This window comes from Pipistrellus kuhlii, unplaced genomic scaffold, assembly GCF_014108245.1.
Source record: "Pipistrellus kuhlii isolate mPipKuh1 unplaced genomic scaffold, mPipKuh1.p scaffold_m20_p_5, whole genome shotgun sequence".
NCBI lineage: Eukaryota > Metazoa > Chordata > Mammalia > Chiroptera > Vespertilionidae > Pipistrellus > Pipistrellus kuhlii.
Genome location: NW_023425551.1, coordinates 46,929,135 through 46,947,427, shown reverse-complemented (window position 1 = coordinate 46,947,427; position 18,293 = coordinate 46,929,135).

Below are 18,293 nucleotides of genomic sequence, written 5' to 3'. Positions count from 1 at the left end.
GTGAAAATGTATAGTTTAATCTTCCTACTCTTTTGCCATGAATGGTGTTTGAACTCATCTGTACTATGTTCTTAACATGTCACCGTACACATCAGAGAATTCCTGGATGGAAATGTGCCATGAAATAAAGGCAGAAAAGTTATTTCTCATTTTTCTCTATTTTTAATAAACATCCCTAACTTTTAAATAGTCACTGTTTTGTATTCATTTTCCACACCTTTTTGCATAGTCAAAAGGTTATATAGAATTGGGATCCATTGGTAAATGGTTATAAGAGCTTTTAAAATAACAAAAATAAAATTAGAAGGTGATGATTGAGAGGAGATTTTAAAGATTAAAAAACAAACAAAGAAAAAAAAAAAAACCACCCATAAGCAACTCTAAAGCTCACAGTTGTCACTTTGGTATCTGATTTCTGACCTCAACACCAGCAAAATGGCTCTTGAAGAGTGATGACAAGAAGCAGTGAAGTGTAGCCTGTACTGTCACCACCCAAGATGGGTAATAAAGGGCACCCTTCTCTATGTCCCCACTCAGAGGGGGGCATGGGAACAGAGAAGAAAACAGTACCACTTTCGATCAGAGCATGAAACACAAAGTAGTAAATAGTTCAATTGAAGCAGAACATAACTGTAGGCAAATGAACTAGGAATCCTATGTATCTAAAATTCAACTAAATGTGATCCAAACAATTAATAGGCATTAAATACTCAGTAACCAGGATAAGCTTGGGACAACCATCTGAGATACAAAGGAAACGTGTCGAGAAATTGGAATCACTCTTGAAGAAGAGTATGGCATCAGCATTCCTGAAAATCTTTCAAAGAGAATACCCAGACTCAGTGAGGATGGCTTGGGCACTTTCCCACCCTCCCAGATCCAGGAATGATGGCACAGCTCATTGTTAAGACAGTCCTGGTCAGAGGAGTTGGAAGACCCTGTAAAAGGTGCACTGAACAGTGACTTCCCTGAAAAATGAAAGTATATCCAGGAGATACAAAACTAATTTGATATTTATCAATAGTTTTAAGATTAAAAAAAAAACAAAATAAACACTTAAATAAAATGGAAGGAAGACAAGAGCATGAAGGATCATGAAGGATCCATAATTCTTAAGGAAGGAGCCTTCTTACAATAAAGATGGAAATGTATCCCTATGGAAAGGAATTGAAGTGCAGTAAATAATCTTTTTTTTCTAACTTATGTTATTCATTAAGGTCAAATATTGACTACTTATGCTTAGAAATATTGTTTGTGTCCCATATAAATGAATAAATTGATGAATGTGCATTTATTGAATGTGTACTTTTCCCCCCAAGCCCTGAACTAGGCTTTCATAATTATTGCCTCATTTAATCCTCACAACAATCCTGTAAGGAATTACTATGCTAAGATTACACATACAGCATATATATAAAAAGACATCTAAAGGTTAGATAAGGAGCCCAAGGACACGCAGCTAACAAGGATTTCATTTCCAGATTTTCAACTTGGTTCTTTTCATTTCCAGACTTTTTATTTTTTATTTTGTTTGTTTTTGTTTGTTTTTGTTTAATAGAAAAATCATTGCTTCCCTTTTGAAAAATAAGTCTTTGCTGTTGGTAAATTGTGCTTTGGGTGAACAGAGGTTTCAAACACTTGTCCAAAGAAGTTCTGAATCCACCCGGAGACCTTTAGAATCAACCATGAAAATAGAAACCATCGGATGACCATCTAGGTTAGGCTATTATCCCAGAATGCCCAACAAACTGAGGAGAATGAGCCCTCAGCTTGACTCGTGTATTTCACTGTTGTTTCCGGAGAGGCCTGAAAGGAAAGAGGTTTTGTCCATTGTGTTTTAACAGAGTGACTAAGTTGTGAACCTTCCAAGTCAACCATTTAGTCTTCAGTTTTGACTCAGGCATCTCTTTGTTGCTCTACTCTCTAATTAGCAAGTCCTAAAGACATCATCTGCAAGGGAGGAGAAATAGCCTCGATTTTGTTCAAAACCTTACTCATATGGTTCACCTAAATGAACTTCTAGAAATGCTATCACGTCATTAAAGTAAGTTGATGAAAGGAGAAAGTACATGGCCTGTTGCAACAAGCTTCCCTAGAAGCACAAGTCCAACCCTCTGACACTATCTTTCAAAGGCTCCCAGGGTTTGCAGGCACACATTTAATCAAACACTTATTTCCTCCATGACCCTCTGGAGGACCAGTCAAGTGCCAGTGGGTTGTAAGATACACAGTGTTATCACCACTTTCCCAAAGTGAAGAGAACCATAACCAGAACATGTGTGGGGGAGAGAAGGCCAGAAGGGGAAAAGGTGAAAGCAATTTTTCCAAATTGGCCTAAGGCAAGACTCGAGCTACGCAATTTCTTTTTTAGTCTGAGAACACTATAAAAAAGAAATCATTTGTTTTATGGGTTTTCGGAAGAAACTGTCTCAACACTCTGCGTCCCCAGGAACAGGAAAGCGTCCCCTGCTCCTGGTAACTACTGGAAGGGCAGCTGAGTGTGGCTGAGCTGGGGCAGCCGGAGGAGTGGGGAGGGGAGGGAGACACATTTTGATAGTCAGTCCCAGGGAGATGGATTGTAAGAGCATTTAGGTTTCATCATCACCAAGGCGTTTTTCAACAGAGTAAAATTCCTGATTACAGAGGAATGTGACAAGGTTTGTTTTACACTGTTATCAAAAACTTCGAACGTTTTAAGAGACTGAGCACTGACTGTTACCCACTGGCAGAGTGTGGGGTGATTGTACCGATGAGTAAGCTCTCTTTAGAGCCGTAAATGAGATGCTGTATGGAAATACTAAACATGGGTGAGCAAACTGACAGCCCATCAGCCAAATCACTCCAGCAGACATGTTTTATTTTTGTTTTGTTTTGTTTTTCTTTTTGGCTGCGAGGGTTTAACAAAATATTTAGTTACAAAATTTTTAAAAGTCTGTTCATATGAAAATAGAGATATCTGGCTCCTCTTAAAATTAAGAGTCTGGCAACATGAGGGAGCCCCAGATTTCAGCATGATGTCAGCAAACAGCTGATGCTGAGAACCCGCTGACTATTTGTAAGGGCATGCAAGCCCTAGCTGGTAGCGAAGTTTCCCCGACTTTTCTAAGTGGGCTTTCTTAACCACTGAGGACATAGCTGGCCCTGACTTTGAGTTTGAAACCCCCATAAATAAAAGGAAGCCATTAACCTGGCCATCAAATCTAGAAGTTACGTCTGAGACTGGTTTGGCTCAGCGGATAGAGCGTCGGCCTGCGGACTGAGGGGTCCCAGGTTTGATTCCGGTCAAGGGCATGTACCTTGGTGGCGGGCACATCCCCAGTGTGGGGTGTGCAGGAGAGAACTGCTCGATGACTCTCTCTCATCGATGTTTCTAACTCTCTATCCCTCTCTCTTACTCTCCGTAAAAAATCAATAAAATATATTTAAATTTAAAAAAATCTGGAAGTTATAACTTCAGCATAAGGAACAGCAAACCCCCAATTAAATAACAATGGGAATAAAATAAAACAGAGTATAGTTTAAATGGCTCTCAAGACCCACACCTTCCAAGTTTAGAATTACCTGCAGACTAAACAGGTGCTATACAAACAAACTCACAGACAGACAACAGTCTGCAGATTACCAGAAGGAAAGAAGGGTAGGGAGTAGTCTAAAGAGGGTAAATAAAGGCGGTCAAATATATGGTGATGGAAGGAGATTAGACTATGGGTGATGAGCACACAGTGAAATATACAGAAGCTGTATTGTAATTGAAATTTATGTAATCTTATTAATCAATGCCACTCCAATGAATTTAATTTTTAAAATGTTATAAAAAGAGATAAGAAATGTGAGAATTTGCCCAGACTTTTAAAATGGGCAACAAACTCTGGAAAGGATAATTTCGTTTTCCTTTCTTACACTAAAAATTGTATCTCATCCTGAATATTATCACAAATAATAAAATTATGATTAACTAAAATTATCATACCTTGCCAATTTTGTCAAACCAGCATTTTCAGTAAAACTTCTCTCATCAGGGCCTTTAGGACTTTCTGAGTAACTACTTCCAGTGAGAGTTTCAGACCTTATTCCATCTGGTTATTTACTAACCTAGAGATCTAAACCCATATTCAGTTATCTACTTTGCAGATCCACTTGGGCATTTCACCATCATGTTGACATGGAACCCTTGATTATCCCTCCAAACCTCCCTCTGCACAAGCGCTCTCCATCTCAATAAATGACAGAACCACCCCTCAGCTTCTCATGAAGAAAGCTAAGTCAACCTGATGCCCCCCTTTCTCTTTATTTCCACATCCAGTCAATCCCCCAAGTCTTGTCCTTGGTTTGCAAAACTAGCCTCTTCACTTCTCTCCCTACTTTATCTCTTACCATGGCCTTTAAATTGTCTTTCAATGGCCAAGGTGACCCCTGTAACCATTAGCCTGATAATGACCAGCACCACTTAGATCATCATACCTCTCATTGCTTCTAGAACCATTTAAAATTCCTAAGATGGCCCTCAAGGCCGTACCTTGAACCACTTTCCCACCACTCACTACATGCAGCCATATGGCTTAGTGGTTCCTTCTCAATTCAGCACTTTCACACATGTTCCTTTTCCTGAAATGCTTTTCTCTCCTCCTTGTCTTCCTCCCATGCTCTGCACCCTTCACCTCACTGACTCCTTCCTCATTCTTCTGTAGGGCTTCATTTAATGTCACTTCTTCAGTGAAGACTTTCCCAATCTCAATAAAAGTAAACTTCATAATACTTGGACTTTTCCTTTATAGCATCATAATTATCTGATTATTTATAAAATTTTGATATGTTAATTTTCCCCTTTACCTGTAAGACCCATTAAGGTAGAGAATGTCTGTCATATCAACATACCTATTATATTCCCATGTGCCTGGCACGTAGTGGATATTCATATATTGGATGGCTAGATGGGTGTGTGGATGGATGAATGAATGTTACTGTGTGTCAGATATAAACCCTAAGGAGAGAAGATCCATGATTAGAGATTTATTGGATATAATTTTTTAGAGGTCCAAAAGAGCAATAGAAGCATTGTAATTCCAGAAAAAGAAAAACCAATTGTAATTCCAGGCACTAAACCATAATGACCAGTCATTTCATTTGCATGAATAACTAGTAAGATGATTTATTAATATATATAGTATTCCTTTAATTAAAACCTACGCATATTTACAGCTTACAAAAATTTTGTAGAGAAATTATACATGAAAACTTTGATATCTACATATTTTCTTAACTTGTTTATTTTTGGCTCAGTAACATCAGGTTTTCATTTTACTCTATTGGTACTTTTTACATATCTATCATGTTGGTATTTCATATGTTGCTTGTGTCAGGAAACAGCTAAATGATTCCAAACAAATTCAGTTCAATGTTAAAATCTCTCTACATACTTAGACAAATGTGTTGGTTAATATAACAAAATATTGTTTGTTCAACATTTTCAAATAATTTTTAAATATGATTGCCTGAGAGAGGCTGATATTGCCCACAGAAACAGGTTATTTGACTTAAATTATTTCTAAAAAAAACTTATTTTTTATCAATGGATCTTCAGTAGTTTCTCTGGTTGTTCAAAGATTTGCATAGTCAACACAGCTCTATTTATAGAGTACATACTCTGTGTCATGTATTAAGTGCTTTATATGTATTTATCATTTAATTTAACATATCTATGAAGTTGTCACTATTGCTAATATATTCCCCATTTTACCATGTGAGAAAAATGAGGCAGAGAATAATAGGCAACTTGTTTAAAGTCATATACTCATCAGTCATGAATCTGGGATTCGTACCCAGGTAGTCGCTTTATAGTGCCTTCCTTGCTCTTTTTTTAAAAAATATGTTTTTGTTGATTTCAGATAGGAAGGGAGAGGGAGAGAGAGATAGAAGCATTAATGATGACAGAGAATCATTGATCAGCTGCCTCCTGCATGCGCTCTACTAAGGATCAAGCCGGAAACGTGGGGATGTGTCCTTGAGAGGAATTGAAACCAGGACCCTTCAATCTGCAAGCCAATGCTTATCACTGAGCATACTGGCTAGGACAGGCCTTCCTTACTCTTAACCTCTGTATTATGGTAATATATATTTAAATGAATATCTTCCTTTTTACCTTTAACTTTTGGTGCTATTCATTATGACACTTCCATATATTTCCTTTAGTTTTCAGAAATATGTTTGGAAATTATTTCATAGAACATTCTATCATTTTCATGTAATATAAAGACTTTCTATCTATCTATCTATCTATCTATCTATCTATATATATATATATATATATATATGACTAATATGTAAAGTGTCCCCTTGGGAGTTTGACCAGAAGACTAGGAGTGCTATTGCTTGCTATAATGTGTACTGACCACCAGGGGGTGGTGCAGAATGAAGGCAGGCCCCAGTGGCAGCCAGAAGGCCCTGATTGGCCCTGATCACTGGCCAAATCTAGAGAACCTACCTGTGCATGAATTTTGTGCACTGAGCCTTCAGTATTATATAATTATCATGTAGACTCTTGGCTTTATGTTGCAAATATGTATACGCTATATGGATGTCCCCAGTTCAATGTTATCTTATCATTTATTTTAGTTTTCTAAAAATTAAAAAATGGAAAACAGCATCATTTTGCTCTACCTTCTTGTTTTACTCCAAGATGAAGTTTCATAAGGCCATTAACAAGACCTATGACACCTTGTTCTCAAGATGAGTCAAAAGATTTTGCCCAACAATTTTAAGATTTTCTGAGAAACCATATGACATTTAATTCCAGGCTATAGCTCCTATCAGACTCTGTGGTTGCCTTGTAACTTTTCAAAGTCTTGTCACCCCAATCAACAGAACTTGCAGGGGGGAAAAACAAAACAAACAAAAAACAACAACAAAAAACACCTTTCTCCCTGGGTTGTTTTCCTGTTAGCTTGAAAACTGAAAGAAAATACAAGGTCAAAATGTGCTTAAAGCAACATTTTCTTTACATTTAACTCCAGAGTATTCAATAAATTCCCATGAATTGTACTAGCCTGTGGGAGGTCAAGCATGTTGTGAAAGGAAAGGATGACAATTGACCTTTTCTTTTAAAAAAGCCTCCTGCCTAGCATCCCACTACTCAACCTCAGAGTCAAGATCCTGAGAGCTGACAGCTCCCTCCATAGATAAATTCCAGCCTGCCCCAAATGAGCCATGTACTCACAAAACCAAATAACCAGCAGAGACCTCTGGGACCATCTAGCCCAACAGTTCCCTACATACTACTGCAGCCAATATTCCATTTATCTCCTCCCCTCATCTCAGGCATGGGCCATGAATTTGGGGGGGAAAAATTCAACTGAACTGTATATGTGAAATATAATTACCTATATTTGCCAATGTTTTTCATCTAAGATACATGTAAATATATATAGTCTATAAGCTTCTGACCCAAAGTCTCTACCCCATAATGACTAACCTAAAGGAAAGTTGGAGATTGTCTATGAAATCTTATAAATAAAATTTAGAATTTCTCTTAGATCCCACCTCTTGTTTTAAAGAATGTTTAGGTGTCTAGATCTGGAAAATAATGATATGTACAATCTTGTATTTTACTGAGGATCATAGATATATCATGACCTGCCCAAGACAAGACTGCAAGGTAGACCAGAACATACACATAAGATGGATCTCAATTCTAGCTCAATAGTGTACATGCCAAGTCACTGGGGAGAATATTTACTAAAAATTGAGATAAACTTCTCAGCCCAAATCTGATACTGGATCAACTCTATATCAGAAAATGAGAAATAGCATCTAAAACATATAAGCAAGAGTTAGGTTTGTCCAGTATAACATGGCACTCAGCAAAGAGAAATGAAAGTCCAGAACTATGAGAAAAGCCTGAACTTGACTATGAATGTTCATGAAAAGTGTGTTAGACTGGGATTCATCTGACAAAGACTAATGTGAGAGGTGAGAAATATTCAGAGTGAATGTCTTTACAGAGGAGGAAACCCAAGGAAAACAAATTACATCAGTTAAGGCTAACTAGATAGAGATAAGAGAAGCAAAGGAGCCAAGGAAGATAAGTTAAGCCCAAAGGGTTAAAGAGTATTAGGAGGGCAAATCTATCAGGAGGGAAAGGATGGTGAGAAAGAAATGAGGGCTTCTAGTCAACGAGCAAGGGCACAGAATTAATTGCAACTCCAAAGCTTGCTGAGATGCCAAACTCATTTTTTAAGTCAGCCTTCTTGAAGGGGAAAAAAGGTGAGAAACAGAGAAATAAATATGATTAATTTTAAAGGAATAAAGTTCTTAAAAAAAAAAAAGTGCCACTAACAAAAAAACACAAAAAGATCATCCATGTATATGAGCATGCATGAAGTAGGATATATTAATGGATTAAAAAACAAGTACTGGATTTAGTCAAGCATCTGTTTATTACTAAATTAAACTATTTAATTGAAATAAACCTTTTTTTGGTACAGATGATAAATTTAAAACTAGAACAAACCTCTAAAGATATTTGGTCAGTCCTTTAAATTATAGTCAATTTCATTGTTACTCCCATCTAAAAGATGAAGTAACAGAGGTCACACAGAGAGTTAGTTGGAGCTGGAATTGAGACCAAAATTGAAGATCTCTGTACTTTCCGGCAGAGATTTCTGTATTCCAAGCTGATTACCATGAAGAACAATCACATATTGGTTTCCCCACATGGACCCAGTACTGACCACATTATAGCTTATCTAATCCCCTCAACAATATTGTGACTTATGTAGCCTACTCTTTTACAGAAGATGAAACTAAGAATTAAGGAGAACGTGTTAGTCATTATATTGTCTGGAATTCTAATATAGATACATTCTGTTTTAAGATATCTAAGTAAAAAATGAGTTTTAAAAAATTAAAGGTTTTCACCTTACATAAGGCTTTTTGCAAAGATGCTGTGGAAAACGAAGAAGGAAGCCCCTACCCTTCCCAAAGCCAAAGTCAAAGTGAGAGCTCTGAAGGTAAAGAAAGCAGTGCTGAAAGGTGTCCACAGCCACAAAAAAAAAAAGAAATGGTAAGTCACCTCCCTCTGCAGCTCTGAAGGCAACCCAAATATCCTTGAAAGAGCACCCCAAGAAAAACAAGCTCTACCACTGTGCCCTCATCAAGTTCCTCCTGACTCTGAGTCAGCCATGAAGATGGAAGACAACAATACACTTGTTCATTGAGGATGTCAAGGCCAATAAGCACTAGCTCAAACAGGCTGTGAAGAAGCTCCATGACATTGATGGGGCCGAGGTCAACACCCCAATCAGGCCTGGCGGAGAGAAGAAGGCATACGTTTGACTGATTCCTGACTATGGTACTTTGAATGTTGCCAACAAAATTGAGATCATCTAAACTGAGTCCAGCTGGCTAATTCTAAATATTAAAAAATTTTTCACTGTAAAGAAAAACACACACAAAGAAACTATGTAAATTGATTAGGGAAAATAATTGTCACTAAATTCCTAAGTCACTAGAATGGAGCAAGCTTATCTGGAGATGTTGAAAGGAAGGGGGAGGCGAGGGGTAAGAGGGAGCTATGTGCAACCTCTAGGAATCCAAGCCAGTTGTACAATTTGTCAATGAACACTATGGTGTCATCAGAGGATAAGGTTGCGTACTACTCAGAAGGATAACACCTGTGCAACCCTGGAGTGTGCAACATTGTTAAAGATGTTCTATCACTACAGCATTAATGATGGCACAGGATTAAAATTTGTCCCATCTCTGAGACATTCCTCAGTCTGTGGTGTGGTCCACTGAGCTGATTTGAACTCCTCTGAGCACATGTGCCATGTCTCACTCATCCCCAGCCTCAGCTTCTCCCTCCTGTCTCTGCGTGTGTACAGAGAGCACTGTCGTATCTCTTGCTGATGGCCTTATGGGTTTACAACAAGCATGTCAAACTCGAGGCCTGCAGGTTGCATGTCTTGTTTATTTGGCCCATGTTAGCCTTTGATTTTGACATGCTTGGTTTGCAATGTCTTTAAAATTCTTCTAAAGGTGAAAAATGAAGCTAGAATTTAGAAACACATTGCTGATTTTTTTGTTTTTGTTTTTGTTTTCTTTAACTACCACAACCTTCACTTTCTTCTGTCTTGCTGTTCCCTCCCCTGCAGATTCAGGTTTAACCTAACCCATGGGGAAGATATAAGCAGCGTTTTAACTTAAATTTTTTAATTTTTTTTCTCCAGTGAAGGTTTGGTCACTGTGGATTGCTCTATAATTTTTAGTTACTAGGCACAGAAACATGATTGCATGTGAAAAGTCAACACAGCATAGGGGTAGAGTTGTGAGAATGCTTCGGGTAATATTTCATTTTTCCTTTTGGTGATCTTGTTGATTATTCATATAGATCTCATTTTTCAAGAGACAGCAGTTTTCAAGCAGCATTTCTGTAGCCTGGGATCTTCATTCCAGCCACCCATCAGTGACCTGAGAAATTCCTCTGTGAAATTTAGTGTGATTCTAGGCCAGGGCCCAAACATATTTCCTTCTGCTTCTCACCAGTCCTATTTAAAACATAAGTTCATGAGTGCTTGGTCTCCCTCCAGAAAATGTGCCTGCCATCCCCACATGATGCCTTGCCCTCCTGCCCGCACACTGGCAGCTGGAGCGAGGCCCTGCACTTCTGTCCTCATGCAGGCCCAGGTCTTCCCAGCCTTTTGCTTTTCCGGAATGTCCTCCCTGACTCAGCCCCACCACTGAGATTGCTGTTATCAGTGCTCAAATACCAGTCACTCCCTTATGAAGTAAGAAGAGCTACCCCTGCAGTCCCAGCTAGGCAGGGAAACGCTGGCATCTCATGAGTCTTGGGGGTTAGAATTTCACTGTCAAGCCCACTATCTGCTGGGCCCTCCCAGATAAACAGTAGATGGGGGCTCACAGCACATCATTCCTCTCACGCTCAGAAAAGCAGTCTGCAGTCCAACGCCAGTGAATCTCATGAAGCCTTTTAGCTCAGGTGGTGCCTCCAGCCTCCTGGTAATAATTAGGAAAATGTTCTCTCAGATATGATGCTGTGGGCACATTCATAGCCTTGTCAGTTAATATTCAGGGCTGGGCATTCTATGCTTATGTATAGTACAAGTTATTTAAAAAATAGAAAATTGGAGATTCACATAAATATGATTCCTACAGCTAAAACTTCTAGTCTAAAACAAAACATGTACTTATCCTTTTAGGAAGTCTAAAGGCCCTATTTTAAAGGCCCTTTGGTAGCTCAGTTGGTTATGGCATTGTCCTGATACACCAAGGATGCAGGTTCAATCTCCAGGGCGGCCACGTATAAGAATTTGCCAATGAATGCAAAAATAAGTAGAACAATAATTGTTATTTCCCCTCTCCCTTCCTTTCTCTTTAAAACCAATATATTTTGAATAACTTTAAAATTAGGTTTTAAAGGATAAATAAAATTACAGAGTTAAAAATCTCCCATCTCACCAAAATTGACTTTAAACTATTTGCCATGACACTGCCAATAATCCACTAGTCTCTGTCCCTTAGTTAACTATTACTCTTAGAATGCTTTCCCAATAGCAACAACAACAAAAAAGTATCCTTTAAAGTGGTCTTATACCTTGACTCTTTCCTCCCTGAAGACTCCTGCCAACCACAAGGGGAGTTATAAATATAATATGGAGGTAGATGTTAACATATAACCTCTGCTTTTCTCTTCTGTGCCTTCCTAGCATCTTAGATAAGATGCCCGTGCCATTGTGCCCACAATGAATTGCCTCCACTTTTTATTTTTTATTTTTTTTATCATCTGTTTGTTCTTACCCCATAACTGTGCATATTCTTCTCCTTGGCCCTCATCTCATCTCTGCTGAGACTTTCCTTTACATTGAAAATCTCCACTTGAAATTTCTACCAGCTTCTCAGACTTATCAAAACCAATCTCACCATTTTGCACCTTCACCCAAACTTTACCTCCTCCTGACTTCCCTCTTTCTATTCATGGTATCTCAGTTTTACTAGGGCTTCCTGTCCAGGCTCTAAACCTGGAATATAATATTTCTCTCAGTCTGTTTCACCTCTTGTCACTGCCACATTCCTTTTTATTCTCTGTCCTCAGTGTCCCCCTCATTTTCTCTTTACTTAGGTTCACATCTTCTTCATTCTAGTTAGAAATTCATTTATTATCTCTCTCCTGATCTATAAGAAATGCTTTCTCCCTACTTCCAGGCTCTTCCTCCAATCTACCTGACTTGTTATTGTTTCTGGTAACTTCCTGATGCCTGGCACTGACTGTGTCCTTCCTCTGTTCAAGGGCATTTGGTGTCTCCCAATTTTCTAGTGGGGAAGGGTGGTGGGAGGGAAGTCCAAGTTCTTATTCCTGACAAATGTGACCCTTTCCAAGTTTGTATAAGACTTCATTTTTTATCCCAATAACCCTTTTTACCTACCTTTTTTTTCAGTCTAAAGGAATTTCAAGTACTTGAAGATACACAGTAATAATCTTCCAGCTCTGAACTTTATTTGGCCAATCTTACTCCAACAAAATGCCTCTTTCCTTCTCTGCTGAAATCTTACCTATTCTTCAATTCCCAAATGAAATAGTCAGATGGAATAAAACCTCTCTGTTCTCTGTTTTCCACAGTACTTTGTACCTCCATTATGGCAGCACAGAGGAAGGACTTCTTTGTGCTATAGTAATTTATCTGCCCAAATAATCACATCTAGCAATTTGTCAACTTGAAAGGGTTCTTCTTTGTATATTTCCACAGTGGCTAGTACAAAGCCATTACTTTAGCAGAAAATATTTGAGATGAACAAAGACATCACCTGAACATAAATATCTTCACACAAAAGGACATTCTGCCTGTTCCATAAAACCTCATATTTGCAATATATGCTTTTGTGCTTCTGTCCTTTTTTCTTCCTCAAATACGATATAGCAGATGGGTAGGAAGAAGACATGACATTAAGAAACATGCCTTCAGCAATCCTAAATGAAAGAAGCATCTAACTCCTAATCATAGTCATTAAATTTTATGCTCATTCCACTCTGTAGAAGGCAGAATAATGGATCCCAGTGGATGTTCCCACTCTAATCCCCAGAATCTGTGAGGATGTTAGGTGACAGTCAAAAGGGACTTGGCAGATGTGATTAAGTTTATTAATCAAATGACTTTAAAATAGGCAGATTATCTTGGATTATCGGGGTCGGCCTGATGTTCTCATACGAATCCTAAAATGTGGAAAAATCAATCAGTCCAAGAGATGTGATGGAAGAAGTGGTAGAAGCAATTCGAAGTGTGAGAAGGACTCAACCCGCCAATGCTGGCTTTGAGGAGAATGAAAGCCACCACGAGCCAAGGAATGCATGGCCTCTAGAAGCTGGGAACAGTTCTCAGCTGACAGCCAGATTGTAAATCTTCAATCCTACAATCAGAAGAAACTGAATTCTGCCAACAACTTAAATGAGCAAGGAAACAGATTCTTCCCTGGAGCCTCCAGAAAGGAATGCAGGCCTGGGAACACCTAGTCTTCAGATCTGTGAGTTCCATATCAGACTTCTGACCTGAGCCTGTGAGGTAATACTACATGTTTGTTGTTTTAAGTCACAAAGTTTGTAGTGATTTGTTACAACAGCAACAGAAAACTAATATACTCTCCAAGTAGATACACTTGACCTATTGTGGTCTGAATTGGCTAGAACTATGAACAGTGTGCGCATACTTGACGAATTAGAAACCTAAAGGCATGCCTTCTTATTTTTGATATGGAATTGTTCCAAAGCATTATAAGTTATGTGGTCCATTCATTCTTTTACTCAATCACTCTTTCCAAAGCATTTCATAAATACCCATTGTCTACACTCACATCATAATTTTTCTTGGACTTTGTAAATATTCCTGCTTCTCTTTCATCACTGGACATAGCATATACCCAGAAACATGGCAGGCACTCAATAAATACTTAATGAATATGTTTAAGTATGACTTTATTATTTAAACTGTTTACCTAAAGTTCTTCATCTGTAAGATCTGGACAATAATTTATATAAGTTACAGGGTGGTCTCAAAGACATAGACCTAAGACATTTTTAGAAAATAGGTCATCATTAATCCCATTATATAATTATTAAAATCTATATCCTGATCCCTTTGTGCCTTCACTTACCCATATATCTTTGCATCTCCCTCTAGGGTCTCTCATTTCACATGGTAACTTTCTTAAATGACTATTATTATCTGGTTTCTTTTTTGCTCAAAATTCTCTGAATAGCTCTCCACTGTCTTTAGGCTTGAGTCCAAATTCCTCAATCTGGCGTGCAAAGTCTCACAACATGCCTATCCAAAGAATCTTCTCCCCCGTTACTTCCTGGCCTAACCTGTACTCCCACCCCCAATGTACTCCCCACTCAACTAGGGCTTCTCTCTGACCTTAAAAAAATGCCACATTCAGCCTTGATACAAAGCCTTTGACTCTGTGCTACCAGGTCTGCAGCATCCCTGTCCTTTCTTTCTCAATCCAGCCCATCCCTTAGAAAAATCCTGTATCTTCCTTTTAAGAGGCCTTTCCTAAATATACAACTGAGAGTAATTCCCTACTCCCAGGTGCTGCTCCTCATCTTCTTACAATAATCAGCTGGTTCCAGGTCATGATCCTTACTTATTTCACATTTATTGGTATCCCTCCAAGGTAGATCACAGAGAAAAGTATTCACGATTTATGATTTTTAATATCTGCAGCCCACCCCTACCCTGCCTGGCAATGGTGCTGGGCAAAGAATAAGTAATAAAAATTCCTAACATCTATAGCACTTACTATGTTGTAGATATTTTTCTAAGTGCTCTAAAGATTTTTAGCTCATTTAAAACTCAAAACACGCCAAGGTAGATATTATTTCTATCTCCATTTTTCAGAGGGAACTGAGGCACAGACACTCAATATGTGCTTGTTGTGGGAATTAAACAACTATGGAAGAAATCTGTAAAACGTAAAAGGATTGGAATCTGTAACATGATTGATGATTGGAATATAATATCATTTAAGGGAAAGTTCGTACTTTGGAGGTTTGAGTTTTATTTTTACATAACGGAGGGTAATATAGGTCTAACAAATAACAGCACATCAGGAAGATTATGTAACATACATCTTTTAACAATAAATTGAAGTTGAATGCATAATCAATGGCACAAATCCCAAATACTCTTAAGTGGATTTCAATTTATATCCTTTACAACAAGCTACCCCACTAAGGCTAATAAAGGGACTGAACTTCAGTTATGTTTGGCAGAAATGTAAAGTTGAAATCTCTCTCTATTTCGCTGTAAGCTGCATTTCACCATGTTCCTCCATCCTTCGCCTTGTGGCGTTACGTGGGAGTTTTGTTTCTGCTCATTGATGGCGATGGTGGTATCAACTTCATAAAAAAAAAACACAAAAAAACTATTGCCAGGCTCTACGGAAAGCCCCCGTGGACACTGATGTTCAGGACTAAAATTCAGCCCCTTCCAAAGCTAAGCCTTTTCATGTGAGGACACAGAAGAGCTTCACGTAAGTTGGGTTAATAGTATCGAGTCTTCCAAATGCATGTCTTTAACAACCGGAGCCCACAGCAGTGAAGGAATCAGCAGGAAATACACAAAACCAACTTCTGGCTCTTTGAACAGTGTTTATATTGTTGCCATCAACCAGGTGATAATTATCAGCTCAGAACTCCGCATCAGTAACCTTGCACTTTTTAATGATTTATTCTCTGTAATTAACGTGTAAGTTTCTTCTAGCTCATCAGGCGATAACAAAAATAGTCTGTCTCAAAGGCAGTTTAAGTAAAGGTCAAAGGGAACCTTGGAAATTCAGCTTTACTGAATCAAAGCAGCTGTACAAGCTTTTCCAATCAGGATAACAAAAGTATTATCTGCAGGCCTGAGTCCCTCCAGACACTCTCTGTCCTTATCTCTTGTGCCATTCACCATGGGGAGAAGCACGAGACCTGGTGTAAGTTCTGTGGTGCGGCATTGCTCTCCATTAAAGATAAACAAGCTATTCTTTTCTGCTGGGGATACTTGTGTCCCTCTACTTTTCTGTGTGAGAAATGAGGCAGAAAGATCCTGAAGTTCTTCTGAAATGTCATAGGTTTTTATTGGGGTTGGCAGGTCTCCTCTCTGAAATGCTGACCGTCAGGGCCAGTGGTGATTGGCTCCCCTCCCTCTTTCCTGGCATCCTTCTAACTCACCAGCAGCCATGCAAGGACATCCTGATCTCACTACAGGCTGCTGGGCAATGTACCGCAGTGGTCTTACAAGCATAAAAGGGATTATCAACTTGCCAAAGCAGAGTCTTGTGCTAACCTTAGAAGAGTCTTGAAGAGGGGAAAGAAGGAATAACAAATTTTGAACTAAGGAAAACTACTTACTATTATATAAAACACATAGTGAGCCCCGCCCCTCTCTCTTTTCCCATTAATCCTTACCAGAGAATATTTTTACATTGATTTTTTTTTTCTTTTAGAGAGAGTGGAAGGGAGGGGGAGAGACACACAGAGAGAAAGATCAGTATGAGAGAGAGACACATCTATTGGTTGTCTTCCTCACATGCCCCCGATCAGGGCTGGGGATCGAGCCTGCAACCAAGTTCTGTGCCCTTGACTGGAATTGAACCAGGAACCCTTCAGTCCTCTGGCTGAGGCTCTATTCACTGAGCCAAACCAACTAGTGCATAAACCCTCTCCTTTTATACAGATAGTTTTGCTTTGGGGAGAGATTTAGTCTTCTAGGGTCCATAAGAACCTGACAAGTTGGATATTGTGGTTTATTGGCCAGCTTACTGTTGGCAAGTCCTTGAAGCTCAATATCACACACTGGCCTATAATTCATCTATAATTTGGCTTTGGCTAGTTTTTTGCTAGTTTTGTTGCTCTAGATATTTCCTTTGTGACGGAGAACCTTAGTGAAAACAGACAAATCAGATGGGGCCCTCAGTCTTCACATTGGCCACCCAGGCCACTTGTAAAACAGATCCCAGAACTTGGAATATTATCAGAACAATTCCTTCAACCGCATAAAAAGTGTAATGAAGGGGAGCCAACAATCAAAAGACCAGCCATCGGTAATGTAGGTAATGGCATGCAACAAGGAAGAAGATTGAAAGGCCTAGAAGAGGTTTGGGCTGCAAAAGCCCACATTGTCAGCAGAACATATTGAGACATATTTTCTGCCTGAAACAATAACAATCATAAATGAACTATTGTTAACACAAAAATACCAAATACTGGTAAGAGCTGTCATTTTGGTTTTCTTTAGACATGATAAATTACATTTGCAAATTAGTGTCTGATCTGAGATGACATGGAGCAAATGGTAATATTTACATTCTGCACATTATCCTTGTCAGATTAAGCTGCAGTTGGCCAGTGTGGATATAAAGAGGCCTCGGGAGGCTTGTCTGTTAAACCAGCATGTAAATCGTCTCTAAACCATCCACACGTCTACATTTATTATCTCCCCAATCCAGTAACTGCAGTTCCATTTACATGTCAATGTTGCTAATTTAAGGTAACTTTACCAGGGGAAAGAAACAGTGAAGAGAAATGCCTAAAATAAAATACTCCTAAATAAGTTAAGGACCACAAAATACTTTTAAAAAATATATTTTTATTGTTTTTTAGAGACAGAGTAAAGGAGAGAAATATAAATATCAATGTGCTGCCTCTTGCACACGCCCTACCAACCAGCAACTTGGCCATGGACCCTGACTGGGAATCAAACCTGCAACCTTTGAGCCATACCAAGCAGGGCCACAAAATACATTTTTAAGAAGTTGTCAAAGGCTTCTTTTTTTTTTTTTTTTAATCAGTTTAAGAGGGAAGGAGAGGAAGAGGAAGAAAGTAGCATCTAAGTGCCCACAATGCAGTGTGCATCAAGGTGGCTCATAGGTTATCCCACTTTTATCCTCACAAAGTAAGCTCTACTATACTGTACCAATTTTGCACATATGGACATTGAAATTCAAAGACACTGAATAGTTTTCTAGTACAGTTAGTGTGGACAGGGTTAGTACTTGAATCAAGGAGAACTGACTCTGGTACTATGTCATCCTGGTGCTCACTTTAGGCATGTCTGAACAGGATGGCAAGTACAAAAGTTTTTTTTTGAAGAGTGTAACCTAATAAAGAGAGCATCAGGTTTGTATTGCCCTGTGAAATGTGGCTGAGGGAGAGGGTTATAGGGAATGGCCGCTAAGGTTCTACACAGGAGCCAACAATAAACCTCCCACCGAACTCCCCCCATTTTCATCATAAAAACTGCAAG